General features: G+C 44.8%; 1 protein-coding gene and 2 long non-coding RNA genes across 3 annotated transcripts in view; 1 reads left to right on the top strand and 2 right to left on the bottom strand.

The window, feature by feature from the left end:
* LOC126545595 (dopamine receptor 2-like) overlaps nucleotides 1-18816 on the top strand; it is a 201079-nt gene that overhangs the window by 168467 nt on the left and 13796 nt on the right. The window lies entirely within an intron of this gene.
* LOC129380554 (uncharacterized) lies at nucleotides 10736-18158 on the bottom strand. Its single transcript, XR_008608680.2, has 2 exons — nucleotides 17939-18158; nucleotides 10736-10907 (listed from the first exon to the last, which is right to left on the bottom strand). It is a non-coding gene; the product is annotated as an uncharacterized lncRNA (long non-coding RNA).
* Nucleotides 14164-16385, bottom strand: LOC129380555 (uncharacterized). The gene is made up of 2 exons (XR_008608681.2): nucleotides 16044-16385; nucleotides 14164-14491 (listed from the first exon to the last, which is right to left on the bottom strand). It is a non-coding gene; the product is annotated as an uncharacterized lncRNA (long non-coding RNA).

The raw sequence follows: 18816 nt of genomic DNA, 5'->3' as shown, positions 1-18816 counted from the left end.
ATTATAGTGCCCAACAGTGGGCTAGTGGTCAACTGACAATATTTAGGTTATCAGTGCTCGTATTAAATTAAATTATGGGGTTTCACGTGCCAAAACCACTTTCTGATTATGAGGCACGCCATAGTGGAGGTCTCCGGAAATAAGTTTCAGCGCATTCTACTGGTATACCCGGAGCTATGGAAGAACGGCGCGAGCGTGCCGCAATTACTCGACGGCGCCTGAAACAATCCCTGGATTCGTAGTCTGCATTCTTTAGTGCATACTTTTAAAAACCCCAGCAGGGCGAAAGGAGGATACCTTCTTAATTGCATGAACAGCTGGCAGCACTGCAGTCCCGAAAAAAAAAATGATCGTGGGCATTGAATGAAGACACTTTTGCAGCTGAACCTCAGTGACTGACGGACGGAATCTGTGTCAACCTGTCCTTCTGGGATCTTGCAATCTTCTAATCGCATCCGAGGCCGGTGGAATGAAACGCCTGAAGTGTGCAGATTTGCAGGAATTTCCCGCTCAGCCCAAATAAAGGCGGATGCTTCTAACTGGGGAAGCACTTTATCCAGTGTCCATCAGTATCGCGAGCCGATTTTCTCTAAAGAAAACCTCAAGGCGCAGTTTATGCTTTTCAGCATTTGTAGATGACAATAAATTCTCCCATCGAACCTTTTAACCACCTTCCCTGCGGTAGAGCGCGTGCTTGCGAGAGATGTTTTTCCGCTTCATTATTTTTCTTTTTCACTTTGGCCTCGACAAAACGACGAAGAGAAGCCATTACTCTTCCAACCAATTGCCAGGAGCCGTCATTTCCTTCTTGCGGTCCTTCAAACAGCTGCCGGAAAAGCTGGCCCGAGCAACAAGAAGTGCGGCCCAAATATATATAAGGCGTCGTCCAAGTTGGGACCTGCGGCTGTTTTGCTTAATCCGCTAGCAAAGGAACGAAGCACGCAAAAACTGTTCCTGCGTCGAGAAGTCGCGCTGAGTGACGCGTGCCCTGTGTGCCCTGAGGTCACGCACTAAAACAGACTTCTCATTGAGCTCTTCTCCGGGGGCGAAATTGCGTTGCTTCGTTTTTGTCATGTTACTGCGTGCATAACTCGTAAAGAAATCATCGCGACACGTTTCGCGCCTAGGGAATCTCTTCGAAGGGTTGCAGCTGGCAGCCTTCCGTGGAGGGAAATAAAAGCCGCTGAAAGTGTCACGCGCCCAAACTTGCACACAAACGCAGGCGCGATGCGACTTGAAATCGCGCATTAATTGCGAACCCTTATTGAGCAGTCTTTCCTCCTTGTTGAAGCATTCGCTGCCTGCTACCAGTGTGCGTAGTTTCTCTCATCTGCTTTGTTTGCTCCGTGTGAATACGGTTGAGTTCGGATGAGCTTCTGTTGCGAGTAATTTACTGAAAGGGAATGCGGCCGCTATATGCGCTGCGACGAACGCGGGGAGGGTAGGCTGATATAGGAACAGAGTGAGCAACGCCGCTGCACCCGCAGCTACGACTTGTTCATGTTATCTCAAATTACGCACGCGTTCTTTGCGTGTGCTACTTGTAACTTAGAAAAATGCTGAACTTGTTCGTTAATTAAACTCAGTTCAAATTCGCCAAAAGTTTTCCTCCCTGCTACCTATAGGTACGCTTCCGAGCTGTAGAGCCTTCGTTCCTTGGAAAAAGATGGAAGAAACATTTGCATGGCTGAAGATGGGGTCTCTACAATTCGAGTCTCATAGCTTCCAGTTCTAAACCATATCTAAACCCAGCTTTCTGAGAACGGAGTCCAAGCGGAGGTAGTTCGAAGGCTGCTGAAGTTGTCAACATTTATTCAATTAGCCATTGGAGTTGTGGCTAACAGAACCAGAAACTGTGGAGGTTCGGCGTGCCGCCGTTAGATAACAAGGTTACCGCGTACTATTTCTTTACTTTTGCTTCTGTCAGATTTTTCGTAAGCTGATTCATTTATTTCAGGAACATTTCGCCAAATTTAGAAAAGCTTTCTTTCTGTACATGTTCCCGTAGTCACAGAAAGCTTTTACACTAGAATTTTTCAAAAGACCGAATTCCAGTCAATCATGATACTGATAATGCCCTTACGAACGAAAAGCTTTGCGAATTCACCGCCTGTTGTTCCTATGTTACGTAATGTTTCCTTTTGATTGTTGACTCATTTATTTTGTTTTAGTTGTGTTTACTTTTCATGACCTCCTGCGTGGCCAATCGCCCTCGTCGGTATGAGCCCTGATTTGATGCAACAACAGCAACAGTTTCTAGCTTTGTCAAGGTTATCTTGGAAACATGCACATCATTTCTTAATTTCTCGTTCTTGTATTCTAATGGTATGTCCGGCGAACCGATTTGATGTGATGACAAAAGTGCCCCTGATTGATATTGTTCGAAGCAATCTTGCGTTCCAGTCCTTATTCTTCATCAGTCGAGCGCCAGCTGCGTGCACTAGACTGAGATAATGTTTCTCCACTGCTCGTGTGGAACTGCTGCCGGCGGGCGCATTCCATCCCAGTGAAAAATGGTCGTTGCGGCGCTCTACACAGGAGTCGTATACTAAAGTAAAAGTGTAAAAGCGACGGAATCTCAGGATGGTTGGAATATTGAGTTATAGGCAATCGGCGTCGGGCTTTGTTCCTATCCTGTTTTTCAATCCTGCTGCACTTACCTTACAAGGTGATTTCTTTTTTCTGTATCAAAAAGAACTTGCAAGAGAATACGATTCCTTGGTGCCATTTTTCACATCGTTGCGAGCAAGACAACACAACAATTTGCACGAGTGTTGGGTTTGCAAATGTTGGTATGATTTATGACATGCTCGTTGCCATTTATTCCCCGCCCGTGCTCCCTCCGCTGAGCGTGTTTTCGTGGACAACCATTCTGTAGACTGTAAATTGGCACCCCTTCCGACTTCCCGCCTTCCCCAAAGCTCCTTTACTTTTCCGCCCCTTCTTCCTATGCCGCAGATGCCGGCCACTTCGATGCACTCAAAGTGGTCGTACCGAAGGCGCGCAGTGTTCAGCAGGTGGCTTCTGCGGAGACTTGGTATGCCACTCGCGTGCAGGCAGTGCGGGCACCCGCCTTGTCAGTGCCATCTAAGGCGCCTCACCCGGACTCCTGTTCCTTGCTGCGACTGAAGGTCACCGCCCACTACTTTTCAAGCGTTTGGGAAGGCGCACAACTGCTGCAGTCCGTTTACTTTCCTAGCAGCTTTGGAGACCAAATCCATTGAGTGGCGTTTGATTCCCAGCTTAGAGGGGAAAAAAGGGAGCAGAGCGGCGAAAATGAGGGAGAGTAGGAGCCACGTTGAGCCAGCAGCCTCGTTTCAAAAGCAGACCGCGCCGAGAGTGGCAAGGACACGAGCGCGCCTTTTCGGCCGACTGTTTGCTTTGCACGGCTCGCGCTAGGCGGGGGGTGTACACCATGACAGGGCGGTGTCCCGAGACGGCACCGTCGCTCGTTTTGTCGCGCAGCAGATCGATTGCCCGATCTTTCTGTGCGAGGCACGGCTTTCTTCTGTATTAACATTCATAATGGGAGCGTTGTATGGTGTAAAGATAGACAAACTCTGATTGGAAGGGATGGCACCACCGTCGCTGGTGCCAGAAAACTGTGACTGCCCGCGGCGGTCCCAGCAGGTGCATGCGCGTGTTTGCAAGCCCCGGGCCCTGTTTGCGTGGCCCTGCGTAGACTCCCAGCGCTTTATCTCGGGTATCGGCCAGTTCGACAACCCAGCCATCCGTGATGTGATGACGTCGGGACTCTGTAAATGGAGCCTCCCCCCTCATCGGAATTGCTTCCGCAGCAGCTCTCATTCAGCTGAGCACAGCGGAACTTCAAACGAGTTCTTGCTTCCTCTCATTAGCAGTCGGCTCGTTTGCTCTGCGCTGCTTGGTGCGAACGCCCCGGCGCCGGCGCAACCACCTGGCAGCGTTCGCCGCGTGCCACGCTTTCGACAACTCGTTCACAGCTCTGCATTAACTAGGGGTGTTGTGGGAAAAAAAGAGGCTCTGCTCGAAAGCGCTTGCGAGAAAGCTACGTGATGCCTGGCTGCCTGGGAGGGACTTGTTCGAAAATACGCACGAGTAAGCTCGGCGTCTTTCTTTCATTCTTTTTTTTTGCGCCTTTTATTATTTGAGTTAACGGCTACCCGTGACATCAACAGCGTACTATTTTAGCCAGAGCTACTAAGCAATAATTTGTACGCAACTTTTGTTGGTGTTAAGACTGTGTACATAGGTATAGGCAAGTTTATGATTTGATCCACCTATCTTATCTTTGTTAAATATTTCCCAAAATAAAGTGCATAAATGGCGTAATCATGGAGAACGCGCTATGATGCCGCCTGGAACAGGAGCTCGAATTCACTGCTGACTCCTCACTTGACTCTGCGTCCATGACCAGGTGAATCCCGCAATAAAAGTTGGGTGGTCTTCGTTAACCGTAGCCCCACAACAGTTACCGGCGCGAAAAGTTATCCAGTAGCAGCGATTGATTAGTACTACATAGCATCTCTGACCGAGAATGATTGAGGAAGGCAGCTTGATTATTACTACATGACATCTCTGACCGAGAATGACTGAGGGAAGCAGCGGGTGAAGATAGTTCAATGGAAGGACAGAACAGGACAGAAGAAGCTTGTGACTGTTCAGGGAAGTAAGTTCGGGGATTTAAGCAATACCACAATTTTTTGCCGTTGTGGCATTTAAGTATGAGCACTGGGCGAACGTCACTTTATGCACAGTGCTGGACTGGTAAAATAGAGCGTCTTTTCACTGCATCTTCTTCGACCGCTGCGTGTCGTTCGCAAGAGCTACATAAATAACAGCGCTTTAGCTCTTGTAGTCTGAAGATCTGCGTACACCGTACGTTACATATGTACATACTTTATCAAAGATTACATATAAGTTATGCTGTTATCATTATTATTTTCGATGCCCGTTCAGCCGAACGCGTCCAAATTATTAATGTTTATGCTTCCAGGGGAAACTGTTACGAGGAACAGATTTCAATGATCAGGAAACAGGAGAGGTTGAGACAGAAGAGCATACCCATTGCCTCCTATCTACATCGAGGTAAGGGAGATGTAATATGTGAGGTAAATATGTAATATATGACACGGGCTGTAACTGCCATAATTCGCCATATTGAATCGCATTGGCAACGCTCTTCACTCGACCGTTTCGTGTAGGTTAACACGGGTCCCTTAATTTATACATCTGCGTAATACAAAACTAAATGTTATAATTTTTAGCACTCCCTCCTCACTTCTAGCAACATAATCTATTCGATTTAATAACTTCTCAGGTGGCATAACGCGTCAATAAAAGGTATCTTATAATCATCTAATACGTGATACACATGTGATGTACCCGAAACAAATGAACGGTGGAACTCGAAATAGCTCTTTGCATCCGAAATACTGTTTATGTTTAAAAACAAAAACTTTAATAGTTTTCATATTAGTGCAGGAGAAACTAGGAATGTGCTTGCAGTTTGCCTCCTGCCTAATAACGATACCAGAGAAAGAAGATAGGAGCAACACTTTCTTGCTCCAGATAGACTTGTCAGTGCCAGAATCAAATTTAAATCACGTATTCTTGCCTAGGACAACGCGCAAGAGAGAGAGTGGTGACAACATTTTATATCACTTGTCGTTCGGCTTTGTTAAACAGCGCTCTCAGTGATGTCGATTCAGTCGCGTCAGGTGGCGAGCGCCCCACAGCTCGAAGCTGAGTTATCGAGGGCGCCCCTAACTATGGGGTTCCCTGGCGTAAGTGGGATCGTGCGGACCTTAAGAGGAAACTTTAGCTCGGGCCCAACTCCGACGCGGCCTATTAAAATACATGTAAAAACGCAAAAACGTTTTTCTGAGATAACCCCCGGACCGATTTTGATAAAATTTGTTGTATATGACAGAGAAAGTTAAATTATAGTGACTGTTGGAAGCGGAATTTCGATTTAGGGCCTGAATGTTGTTACAAGAATATTAAAAAATTGGAACGTTTGAAAAAATATAGAAGCACGAAGTTTACAAATTAATAGCTCTGCACCAAGAACAGATATCGCGGTTTTGTAAACGGCATCCATTAGATAATTGAAAGCGGACAAATTTGATACGTCATTTTATGTCTTTCGTGAATTTGTTACGTCGTGTACAAGGGTTCTGCAAAAGCTGTATTTCCACATTACTCAATTGTTTTAGATTCATGTGTAACACATCAATTTTGTCCGCTTTAGATGTACTATTAGATGCAATTCACAGAATTATGGTATCATTTTTTATTGCTAAGTTACAGGTTGGTTAAATTAACTTCGATTTCTGAAATTTTTTATTTTTGCCAATTTTTAATACAAAATTGACAACCTAAATAAAAAATCCGAAACCAATAGTCACTGGATTTTAAGTTTTTTTCGTTTAAATGCAACAAACCTCGTCAAATTTGGTTCAGTGGCTGACGCGAACAACGAATTCTCCTTTTACATGTATTTAGATAGGAGCACTCGAGCTAAAGCTTCCTCATAAGAGAGAAAGATACGTACACTGTAGTGAAAGATAGGAGCAGCAGTTTTGAAGAGGGTCCCTCCCAGTTCAGGGTCCCGCCGGACACTCTTTTCGTCGCTTCAGCGATGAAAGTGTCGAGGTACTGCTGAGCCTGCAGTGATGTGGTGAGAGAGAACATATGTAACGAAATCATGGAGGTCGGCCAGAGCAGCTACGCCGGCCCCTACAGAGTATCTCTGGCCTGCTACTGTGTAGGGTAAAGGCAGAACGGGAAGGAACAGGAGAGAAAGGGTGCGGATGACGATAATATGCTGTACAGGGAATTGTGACACGTACGATGTACGAACACGTTATACGCGCAGTCCGTCACAATGCGCAGGCGCCTTTTAGACAATGCTAGAGCACTTTCGGAGCAGAAGATTCTGAGGCGACACTACATTGCAAGCAACAAGAGCGCTCTTTACATTTTTAATGGTCTGCTTGGTGACCCGTCTCACCAGTGATGTTGCGAGTCAACCAAGCAGACGTAAGGGTAGGGGGTAAGTTGCTGGGTGTTTAGAGGGAAGCGTGGCAAGGAGAACAGGACTGCGGTATGTGTGGAGGGCCATTGGGACGATCACCGCAGCTGTGAGTATGGGAGAATGTCGAGAATAATGTGGGGCTTGGTTCCGGGATGTAGGGAGCAACGAGTGTAACAGGCGAGCCGGGTCCTCTGTTCGTTGCCTTGCTGTGCCGCGTGACCAAGGTATCCACAAAATCTCAACTCGAGTGAGAAGACGAGTTTGGAAAGAGTCTGCTAGAGGCGTAGGAAGTTCCCCGCATAAGGGGAGGCGACGGGAGGGCAGAGTCCGTGAAATACACTTAGCGTTTATACGACGAAGCGCAGCCTCGGGTCTGCTCTCGTGTTCTCTGCGTTACTTAACCTATCACTGCCGGATTTCTCCGGAGGTGACGCACACTCAGGTTCTGTTGTTGTTGTTGTTTTTTTTTTCTCTCGGATATGATAAAATGAACACAGCGGTTTATTTTGGATAGCGCAGATATAAAAAAAATGCCACGGATCATGGCACATGCGCTGTTTGTGTTGTCTTCACATTTCTGTCTGGAAAACAGAATCCCAAAACAAACATGACGGAACATAGACGCCGAAACGTACCGCTACGCCAATGGCAATGGAAGGGTTCAATTGGGCATCATTTCAATGAGGTCGTGCACTACAACATCAATAATTGAAACATCATTCGGCGACATAGCAATTAGAATTGTTTTCATTTATTTCTCTGGGATTCTATTCAATATTATAATTCGTGCCTCCGCGTGACCGACACCGCTTATGGCGGGGGAGGGCCTCGTGTGAGCCATTGACGAGAAAAAGGGATAGAAAATGACAAGAATCCATACCAAATACGTCCCCTGGTCTCCTCGTCTTCATAGATACCATTGCTCACAAAAACATAAGCTCATCTAAATCACACTGTACACACCTTGATCCCATCATCATTAGCATTTTCAGGTGAGCACTCTGCTAAGTTCACCACTCGTGCTTCAGCTCTGTGTGTATCACGATAAATCCTGCCCGAGCCACGATTACATTGTATAAGGGAATATATGGGGTGTTTTTTTTAGAAGGCCCAAAAATTCTCAATATTGCCTGTAGCCAATAACACATTTCTAACATTGATCCAAATTACTCGATGAGGCGGCCACTATTTTTACGAGAAATGGAAATGGTTAATTGGATAATGAACATAATTACCCTAGCCAACTTCTCAGTTAATTATATTACGTCGCATATTTAAATCTACGAATTATAGCCGGTGAGTTCGCAAGGCGCATCCACTTGGAACGAATTCTCTGCATGCACTGCATCAATTCGAGATATTAATTTTCAAAGTGTCGGAAGAAACTGCATCAATTCGAGATATTAATTTTCAAAGTGTCCGACGAAATGCCTTGGTGTTTTAGTTACCTTTGTGCTACAATGCGTAAAATAGCGTCTTCTTCAAACAAGTAACTTCAATGCTAGTACATTGCGTCGGACACTTTCGAAATTATTATCTCGTAACGGGTGCAGTCCAGAAAATTCGTTCCAAATATACGTATACGTCTCCATCATGTCACGCGCACTGCAAGCGGGCCGCAACAGAGGCATCAACCGGCTTTGTTCATCCTAAACCTTTTCTTCAGCCATCAATCCCACTCGAGGTGATGGCAGCATCCTGCTATTCAATCTTCACCGGAAAGGTTATCACATCACTTTCTAAGAAGAAAGAAATATTGCGGTGGCCAAGGTAGTGGAGTAGCGAGAAATTTATTTCGGGGTGGAGGGGTGTTCTCCGCCGACAACTAGCACGCCTCCCCCTCCTTCCCCTCTCTCTCTTCTCTCCCTATATATATATATATATATATATATATATATATATATATATATATATATATATATATGTATGTATATATATATATATATATATATACATATATACGGCCACGGCTACGGCCACGGCTACGTACGGATGAGGGGGGGGGGCACTATCTTGCAAGTAGCCAGCACTCAATCACTCTTTCTGCGTTGTGTGCGTGCTATATTACTCTAGATTTAAAAATACGAGAAGGAAGCTTCGCTCTAGAACTTCGATAGTATCATATGATGCATGTTTCACCCACTTTCGGTGACCTGCTGTCGGACTTGTTTGATGAGAAGTTTGGAAGTAACTTGCGATCGTGGTATTGTAGTCATCACGCGACGCATATTGTTATTTGATCGTACTCCGCAATTGGTGACGCAGACAGTCCGAACCCTTACAAAAATTTTTATAGAAAGTCCATAGACAGTCTATAGACATTTGTCTATGGAGTCTATAGACTGTCTATAGACATTTCTTTAGACTAGTCTATAGACAGTCTATGGACTTATGGCCATACACTTTTTATAGACTAGTCTATAAAAAGTCTGAGTCTATAGACAGTCTATACACTGTCTATAGACAGTCTATAGACTTATAGCCATACTTTTTATAGACTAGTCTATAAAAAGTCTGAGTCTATAGATTGTCTATAGACTGTCTATAGACTTATGGCCATACACTTCTTATAGACTAGTCTATAAGAAGTCTGAGTCTATAGACTGTCTATAGACGGTCTATAGACTTATGGCCATACACTTTTTATAGACTAGTCTATAAAAAGTCTGAGTCTATAGACTGCCTATAGACCGCTTATAGACTTATGGCCATACACTTTTTATAGAATAGTCTATAAAAAGTCTGAGTCTATAGACTGTCTATACACTACATATAGACAGTCTGAAGACTTATGGCCATACTTTTTACAGACTAGTCTATAAAAAGTCTGAGTCTATAGACTGTCTATACACTACATATAGACAGTCTATAGTCTGATGGCCATACTTTTTACAGACTAGTCTATAAAAAGTCTGAGTCTTTAGACTATCTATAGACTTATGGCCATACACATTTTATAGACTAGTCTATAAGAAGTCTGAGCCTATAGACTGTCAATAGACTTATGGCCATACACTTTTTATGGACTAGTCTATAAAAAGTCTGAGTCTATAGAGTGCCTATGGATTAATTAAAATTCATGTTTGTAGACAGTTGTCTGCAGAATGTCGATGGACAAGTGTATAGGCTTACAGTTCTACTTTTGTAAACTGAAGTCTATAGAATGTCTATAGATGTCATTTGTCTGTATACATTTTATACACTTCAGTCTACAAAAGTAGAACTATATATACACTTCTACTTTTGCAGACTGAAGTCTATGGAATGTCTATAGACAAATGTATATAGATAGTCTATAGACATTCTATAGACTTCAGTCTACAAAAACAGAACTTTATAATCCGATACACTTTCTTCTATGACATTCTGCAGACATTTGTCAACAAACATGCATTTTCATTAATCTACAGACACTCTATAGACACAGACATTTTATAGACAAGTCTACAAAGAGTGTATAAGGCCATAACTCCATAGCGGCTACCTACTAGTTTTTTTTTTTACAAGTTAGTTTACATTTTTCTTTACATGCGGTAGCAAAACGTTTTGAATGTATTTATGCATGTGCACCTGTTCCTTTTCATCTGCACTTATGCATTACCGTTAGCAGATTAATAATGCTCCTGAACCAGCTGTACTTTCATATATGTTGCATAAACAGAAAGAATTTATATAGTGTTGAATCATGCAGTGCAAAAAAAATAAAACAAATGCACCGGCAATGCATTAACCGTTTTTATTGCTCGATATAATATATGAATTCCTTAAATTCATGTCTTATGCTAATTATGGAAACAGATTACATATTTACACTACTCCTTGGCAAGCATGGTCGCCAGGCTGGCCTTGACCTTTGTGTCATTAGTCCCAAAGGTGCTGCAGGTGTATGCTGCAAATAAGTAGATGCAGCAATATGAGGCAAAAATAACAAGTGTGTATTCTTTGTATGTTCATTAAGCAGCTTAATATATTTGCTCAAACCATCTAAGTCAATACTTAATGCGGTTTAACTATGACTAAGGGCTGCTTGTCAATACAAATCAGTACCTTTATACAATGTTTTATTGCATGGTATGGTGAACAATTAAACAGTCACAACTGCTGCTCGTGCCAGCAACAGTATGTTCCCTTTTATGACAAGTTCATATATGATGCATTAATATACTTATCCCAAATGGTCTCTATATTTATTGCTGAAACGTTACCCAGTTGTGCTGTCTGTACAATTTTTTGGCTGGTAGTTAAGTATGCCCGTGCAGAGGGATATTTTCAGAAGACGTGACTGGAATATTCACAGTATCATGCCTAAGATTGTAATTTATTTTGCTTAATACACATTTAAATGTCTTTCTCATACTTTTAAATGAATGGTCATTGGCCATAACTTCAAAAGAAGGCAGATGGGTTGATTGTATTGATATGGTCACTTAATTTCTTACAGGTAATGAGGCCTCTTGGGCATGCTAACAGGTTTCCAAGTTAGGTATACCACATGAGCACCCGAAATACCACACGAGCACTTTGTGTCATGGCACGACAGATATGCACCTCCTAGGAAACAGAACTGATAAGATAGTTCGAATGAATTCTATCACAGTAAATTATTTAAGGTGCTTTGAAAGATGAAATTTTTTTCTAGGCTATCGAGGTTCAGGACGTTAACGCAAAAAAAACATATTGAGTAAGAAATGCCTTGTCAGTATGCTTGACTTTCTTTTTTTTTTCAATAAATAGGACCAATTTCCCTCAATTTTTATGAAGTGAAAGGTTTTAAAAATATATTTAACACAGAGATTCTCTGGTAACGTTGTATGAGATATGACAAGACAGCATACCTATGTGGCCATTTTAAGATTTCCCGATCTTTTTCCAAGCCTTCCCTGGCTGTTTTCATGAAAATTTTCTGGCAATCTATGACGCCTGCAGCTTAAGTGCAATAAAAAAAATATTGTGGTTTAATGCTTGCCAAGTACTGCCAGTCCATAATATTTAGATAAAACGAATAACACGTCGGTCACTTGATATGTAGTATTAGATGCAACTGACTTGAATCCCTTGTTTAATAAAGCTGACAAGGGCTTCGGCAAGTTCCTAATTGATGGCCACACGAGTACAGCACGGAAGACACAGAGACACACGTAAAACAAATGCAACAATGTGAGCGAAAACTATACAATGAGATATTTTTACGGTTCAATAGTAGTTTTTTATATAATTTGCTCTCATCACTTATGCCTCTAGTTTAACTTTGTTTCTCTGACTAAAGACTACATGGCAATATTAATCAGTACCATTATGATGTTTCGTTATATTACAGTGTGATAAGCAGTTAGACAACCGTAATGGTCGCCGGTGCCAGCAACGGTACGTTTCGTTTCAAGACAGGTTCATGTGACACACAGTGTACTTATAAAAATAAAATAAATGCGAGAATCCCAAACGATTCCTATAATAATAATTGTTGAAACAAAGATACCCGGCTGGACTGTGCACATTTTTCAGGTGTTAATGCAATATGCCCGTGCCGAACGAACATGCTCAGCATACTGACTGCACTTTTGAACAATCACGTTAACATTTGCAATTTATTTCCGTTTAGAACAGTCTGCAATGTCTCTTTTCTCATACTTCGAGATGAATACATTTGCCATACTTTCAGTAGAATGCACATGAATGGGGGCGTACTGATCAGGTTACTTAGCAACTAAAACATGTTACAATCTCTTAGGCGTGGTGATAAGGGTAGAACAAATGCAATGTCCACTGAATTATTTGAATAATCTGTGCGTTATCTACTAAGAAAAGACCACCAAATTGATAATCTGGCTCTTTTTTCTTTTGTACAGCGCATATAGTATGCAGTCTGTCCAAGACGACGGCACTACATGCAACAGTAATGAAAACCGGAACACTTATTACACACGACAAGGGCTTCATACCATGCACGACTGGCACAATGCGAATCTGCGCCAGCAGCTGCCTAGTGATTAAGAGCACGTAAACTGCATAACGCCGAAGCATCGAAAGGCGCTTAACGCTTTTCATATAGCTCGAAAGATAACTTCTGCTGCTAAACTGTTTAAAAAAAGAGACAAAAAAAAATCTTCCAACTACCGTCAAACGCAATGCCTTCAGTTTGAAACGTGTAAAGGTGCTTCCCGGAACGACTAATTTAGTGTTCTCCAATTTTTTCGGCTAAGTTGCGAAGCTGCAAGTGACTGAGCTTATCGCAGGTTTGATGCTCCAAAGCGTTTGTGGTTGCATATAAATAGATTGGGTGAATTAGAGATTTTTGCTTGATATTTCTTCAAGTCTCGTGTTTTGCTTGCGGTAACTTCCCAAAATTAACTTGCGGTAAGTTCCCAAACGATGCGAAAACGGCAGCGCACACACTGCTGATGCATGCCCCGCAAACACGGCCTTTCATTCGAGTACGTTAGCAGTTATTCAACTATACGTGTCTGTCTGAACATTCTTGATGCTAACACAATTTCGAGATATATACGTAAAGCGTGTCACGAGAATTTCACTAGACATGCGGCGCAGCATTCATCGCGGCCGGATCAAGCGCCACGAAATTAGATCTACCGCACTGGCTGCCCAACATACACAATGCACAACATACACAACATACACAACATACAGTATCAAGTTAAAACATGGTGTACGTCCTTCTTTACGCACGTAAACTATAATGCTAAAATCAACAAGCCCGAGCGATCGCTCGCCGTAAAACATCCCGTATAGACGAGAAAACCATGGCCAGGCGGCGCTACTGCGCCTCCTGACAGCGCCCCCAATGTGGAAACGTGATGCAGCGCGGTCGTGCAGTGGCGCGGTCTCCGCTTTGTTTACACCGGTTCGCCCGCGCGTTTCTTCGCTGCTCGTTCTCACGGCGCTCAGTTTTCGACGGCGGCAGATCGCCTGCTTGCGCAACAGCGACGCAGAGATTGCAATGCGGTTTCAAGAAGGCTGCCGACGCGGACAGATTCTTTCGTGGCGGCAACCTCACGAAAGGGGAGCGTCTGCTTCCGCACGTGTACGGCGTTCAACAAATCGTGGACGGTGATGTGACAGTGAAAGCCAAGTGCGTGTCACAGGTGTCCAAGATCGTATACGATGTCGATTTAGAGGTATACACCAAGTTCAGAAGTTTAGCCACTTTATTTCTATATGATGCAGGCACAAAGCGGTCATGCATACTTGCAGAGATGTGGAGGGACGGTGACGATTGCCGTTAGTTTCCTCGGTAGCTGAGTGCGCGCACACGGCTGCTCTCATTTTGTGCTTCCGCCTTTTGCTGCTAAATTTCTTGGCTGGAGCATTAGTAAATTACACGTTTGTGTTCGTTCTGATTTGCGCGGAGCTGTCAGCGAACAACGGCAAGCGTTATCGATGTCTTCGCTTCGCAAAGCCTGCTTGTTTTTGTAAATTCGCATGCTTTTGGATGGCTCCCAGGGAGTGTCATCAGCACTGCGAGCACAGAAAGAACACATGTATTAGGCACAAATGAGCATGGAACGTTACTAAGGAGAAAGACCATCTTCCCACCTTCAACAACGTGGCCTAGCCTATAGCTCATTATACCCTCTCAGGCTTAGGTTCAGGCAAATCACAAATTAAGCTGTTTTTGGCAAACTGTACATGCCTTTAATACATGGTGATTCGGAGATGCTAGTGCCTGTAACTTCTGATGCCTATTTCTTGCCCCAATAACGTCACTGCGTGGCACGAAGAGAACTGCATTATAAAGCTAACGCAGTAATGTGGGAAGTTGGGCGAGTTGGTGATTAATCATCATACCGTGTTGGTGAAGCAGCGCACTGACCAGTACAAATAGGAGAGACACAAGCACAGCGAGTGTCTTGTATTCATGTGTGTGTCTGCCTTGTCCTGGTCAGTACGCTGCTTCACCAGAACACTAAAGCAGTTTCCTTCCCAGGATGCACGAAATCCTAGAACACAACAGCCAAAACACACATCTGCTCAAAATTAACAATTTAAATACTACATAGGCGCACATTGCTTTGAATCATGCTGTAATAAATATTTAGTGTATATCACGCCTTATTCAATGCAGATGTTGGAGTCATTGCAACTCATCGCATTAATCAGCAAGGTGCGTTTTCACTGCTAATGAGGATTGGCTCGTACAGACTGCTCCGCGAAATGAACCCAGACCACGTTAACAGGCCTTAGGACCAACAGCACGAGCGCAAGCATTAGAGATACATGCCTCACCAAAGCAAATCTAGTGCCTCGTCGGGCGAACAGCTAAAGTAAGCTTGCACCGATGGCCGGCTACTACAGGAAACGAAGGTTTTTGGCAGGAAGAGTGAATCAGCAAGAATGTGCAAGGTGGTAATTACCTTAAAGCAAGCTTGGATATTGTGAACTTAGAAAGCATGGCCAAACAACAAACATAACGCGCACGTCTCGATCGGCTGCTTTCCGATCTGCCGCTTACCGACGCACGCGACGACCGCGGCTTGCATTAAATGCTGTCTGCTATCAGACAAAACTAGCGCGCGTCCCCTTTCGTTACCTGCACAACTAGTAAATTAAGTTGCAGCGTTTGGAAAATGGAAATAATTCTCTAAAGCTCGTCCATGCCGATTGCGAGTGAAGGAACAGTAGAATCAAATAAATTCGGGGGTTTTAACTGCCAAAACCATGCAAAACCACTAAATCATTATGAGGCACGCTGTAATGGTTAGTCTCAGGAATACTTATTACCTCCGGGGGTTCTTTAACGTGCACAAAAATCAAAGCACGCGGTAACAAGGGCGTTCTTGCACTTCGCCCCTATCGAAATGCGGCCGCTGTGGCCGGGAATCGAGCTCGCGTCGTCAAGCTCAGCGTCGCAACACGCATGCATTTACCGCTAACAAGCAGCGGATGTCAACACAATTCAACAACGCGGCATGACTAAACAAACGGTTGGGCGCTAAAAACAGGCATATCACTATTCCGTTTCATCGAGCAGCCGCGATATTGCACGCGAATACGAAAGTATGGTGCTTACTTGACTCGGCGCACTGCAATTATCCATGCTTGTCGTCTGACCTTCACGTACCACTTCCCCGGAAATCTGTAGAATTTCACGGGCGGCGTTCGACCTTTCGTGTTTTCGAGGCTGTTATGGCAATCAGCAATACAGCAGTATTGCGTGCCACCTTTCCTGGCTGATGAGGTCGCACTCGCCATCGCAAAAACAACGCGCCCGAGCCAGCACGAGCGCTCCCGCCGAACAGATCACGGGCGCGCGCTCGCGCAGCGACGACCCTCGAAACTTCCATCGGTCCGCTAGGGGAGCATTCGGCGCTGGTGCCGCGCGGGCAAACTTTAGGTTGCCTCGTCTATTGGCGGCGAGGAGTTACGGAGTCGCCATCTATCGGAAGCGCCTCGCTGGCGTATTATGAGGGATCACGTGGCGCGCTCCTCATAGGTTTTGCTGTCAGCGCTCACTGAAAACACCATGCGCGAGCTCTTCCGGACATTTCTGTAAGTACTTTCGAAACGAGAGAAGTTTATTACTGTCTAAATAATAATCTTGGACAAACTGAAAGCACACAATCGTAAATTTACAGACGCTATTTCTTTACCAAATACGTACAGTGAACGCCACTGCGCGCGGTCGCCGCGATGGCGTCTCCCGAACCGGCTTCTTGCGTGAAAGGTAGGTAAACGCTGAGAGCAAACTATGTGAAATATGTTCTTATAGTGTTTGTATAACTAAATGGAGTGTAATAGAACGAAGCCTCAATGCAGCGATCGCGCAGATTCGCAGCGACCGACTGCGCGTCTGCATGCTTGTCCGCGCACTGTTTCGTTTTCACCGCGCGCGCGTTTTCGCACCGTGCCATGAGATTTAGGCAGCAGAATATGAGCATTTGACAGTATACAAGCAACCATTGTTGCGTGGGCGCTATCACAGCTGTTCAAAAATAATTTCATTGTAGAGACTTCGACGCCTACGGGGACTGTGATGTGCCGTCGCGATGATTCAATCTTTTTTTTCTTCTAAATTCTTTGACCTTTCAATAGTATTTCTCGAGTTGCGTCGCACTGTATGTTTATCGGTGTTCTCAGCGTGCAATTTCCCGCTGCTCCTTTTTTGTAATTTAGCGCATTAATTCATAACACAAACATGACCATATGCCATGCTTTCCTTAAATGTGCTTCTTACCGCTGCCTTTCCACTCCACTGAACTTGCCAGTATCTATAGCATCGACAAGTTCATAGACCAAACCGTCACGACATTAGTCGAGCAGCGGACTCGGGCGAGCGTCTCAGTGCGCGTTTTCAGAACATCGCAGACCGGGCGCCGTAGCAGAAATCTTCCTCGCGTCTGTGCTTGCTGCATACCCGAGTTGTAGCCGATGACTGTTTGCCGGTTTTATGTTTCGCCAGCCAAGCTTCACGCAGCTTCTTGTCCTGCGGCTACGTGTGAATAAGGCTGACACCAGCCTCCGTTACGTGCGTCCGGCCCTGCGGCACCGAGCAGTAGCCTACCATGTTGCGCGCCTTCAAAGGCAGCCACTACCTATTGTAGTGCTTTCAAGCGTTGTAAAGGAGACACTCGAAGCGGGAAAATTTCGCCACTAAATGAGGACCGCAGCGTACGAGGGAATTTAAACTCGTTTTCAGCTCGCTTCGGCGCGCCCGAAGCAGCCGACGCGGCCGCTATGTCCACGTGATCCCTCCTAGCACGTCACGCCGACAGTGGCGCCAGCTTTTCCAGTGGTGGAGCTCGAGGCCAATAGTAGAAGCGAGAACAAGAGCGCGTTATCAAACCATGTCAACGACAAACCGACACTATACCCGAGTCGCCTGCGCTACATGCAGCCGCTTCGCGCTAAGAGATGCGCTCACATAATCATGAGCTATTGACGCAAAACGTCTTTGCTAAAGCTTACCGTTCAGTGTAGTTGACGTGTGATGCCACAAAGATGACACGCATACACAGACACCGACGTTCAGGCATACACCGCACACCGGTACAACCGTTTACGTGCCTGGCGCACTCGTTGAGACGGCGCACCGCCGCGCATGCGCAAGAGCTCCGAGCATGCGCAGGAGCTCCGCGCGCGAGGGCGTGCGCGCTCGGAGGAGTGTGAGCGCCTTTTCCTCCTTCATTTTTTTTTGTCTCTTTCTCTCTCTCTCTCTCTCTCTGCGCACCATGCGCGCCGGAACGGGTGGCTTATTCATCTTTAACACCACTATTCATCTTTTTTCATGGACGAAGGAAATGCGCTGGTAGGTTGTATGACAAACGCTGTGGGCTATCGTATGAGACTGGAACGCTAACATGAATGCGCTGTTTGTAAAAGCCGTTACAGGGCCCTTCAGACGTTTCAGACGCATTATTGCCAGCGTCGATTAGTAATACAGCGTACTTGTAGCATATCTTCCAGCGTACCGCCAAATGTGATGCCCGCACGTATGTTAGTGCTAATTTTCTGTTCCGATGATAGGTCAAAGCAATCAGTACAGCATTGAGGTACTCATATGCGTGGCTGCGCAGGCATACCGCCGGCGAAATACTGGGTGGGCTCAGAGAATTTGGCACCTATTTTAAGTGAATGAGAAACTTTGATAGGTTTATAGCGCAGGATATCAGTCAACAAAAAACCGCCCGATGTTAGTGACGCAGCCGAGATATGAAGACAATGTGAAATGTATCCGAGAATCGGACGACACACAACGCGAAGACCACATGCGCGACATCGGTTCATCGCACATTCACAAAGTCCGCGTTGTCAGCTACAAACATTACGAGTGTATTTGCTGTTAG

This window comes from Dermacentor andersoni, chromosome 1, assembly GCF_023375885.2.
Source record: "Dermacentor andersoni chromosome 1, qqDerAnde1_hic_scaffold, whole genome shotgun sequence".
Classification (NCBI taxonomy): domain Eukaryota; kingdom Metazoa; phylum Arthropoda; class Arachnida; order Ixodida; family Ixodidae; genus Dermacentor; species Dermacentor andersoni.
Note: the sequence above shows the minus strand (reverse complement) of the source record. Positions and strands in the feature narration are given on the sequence as shown.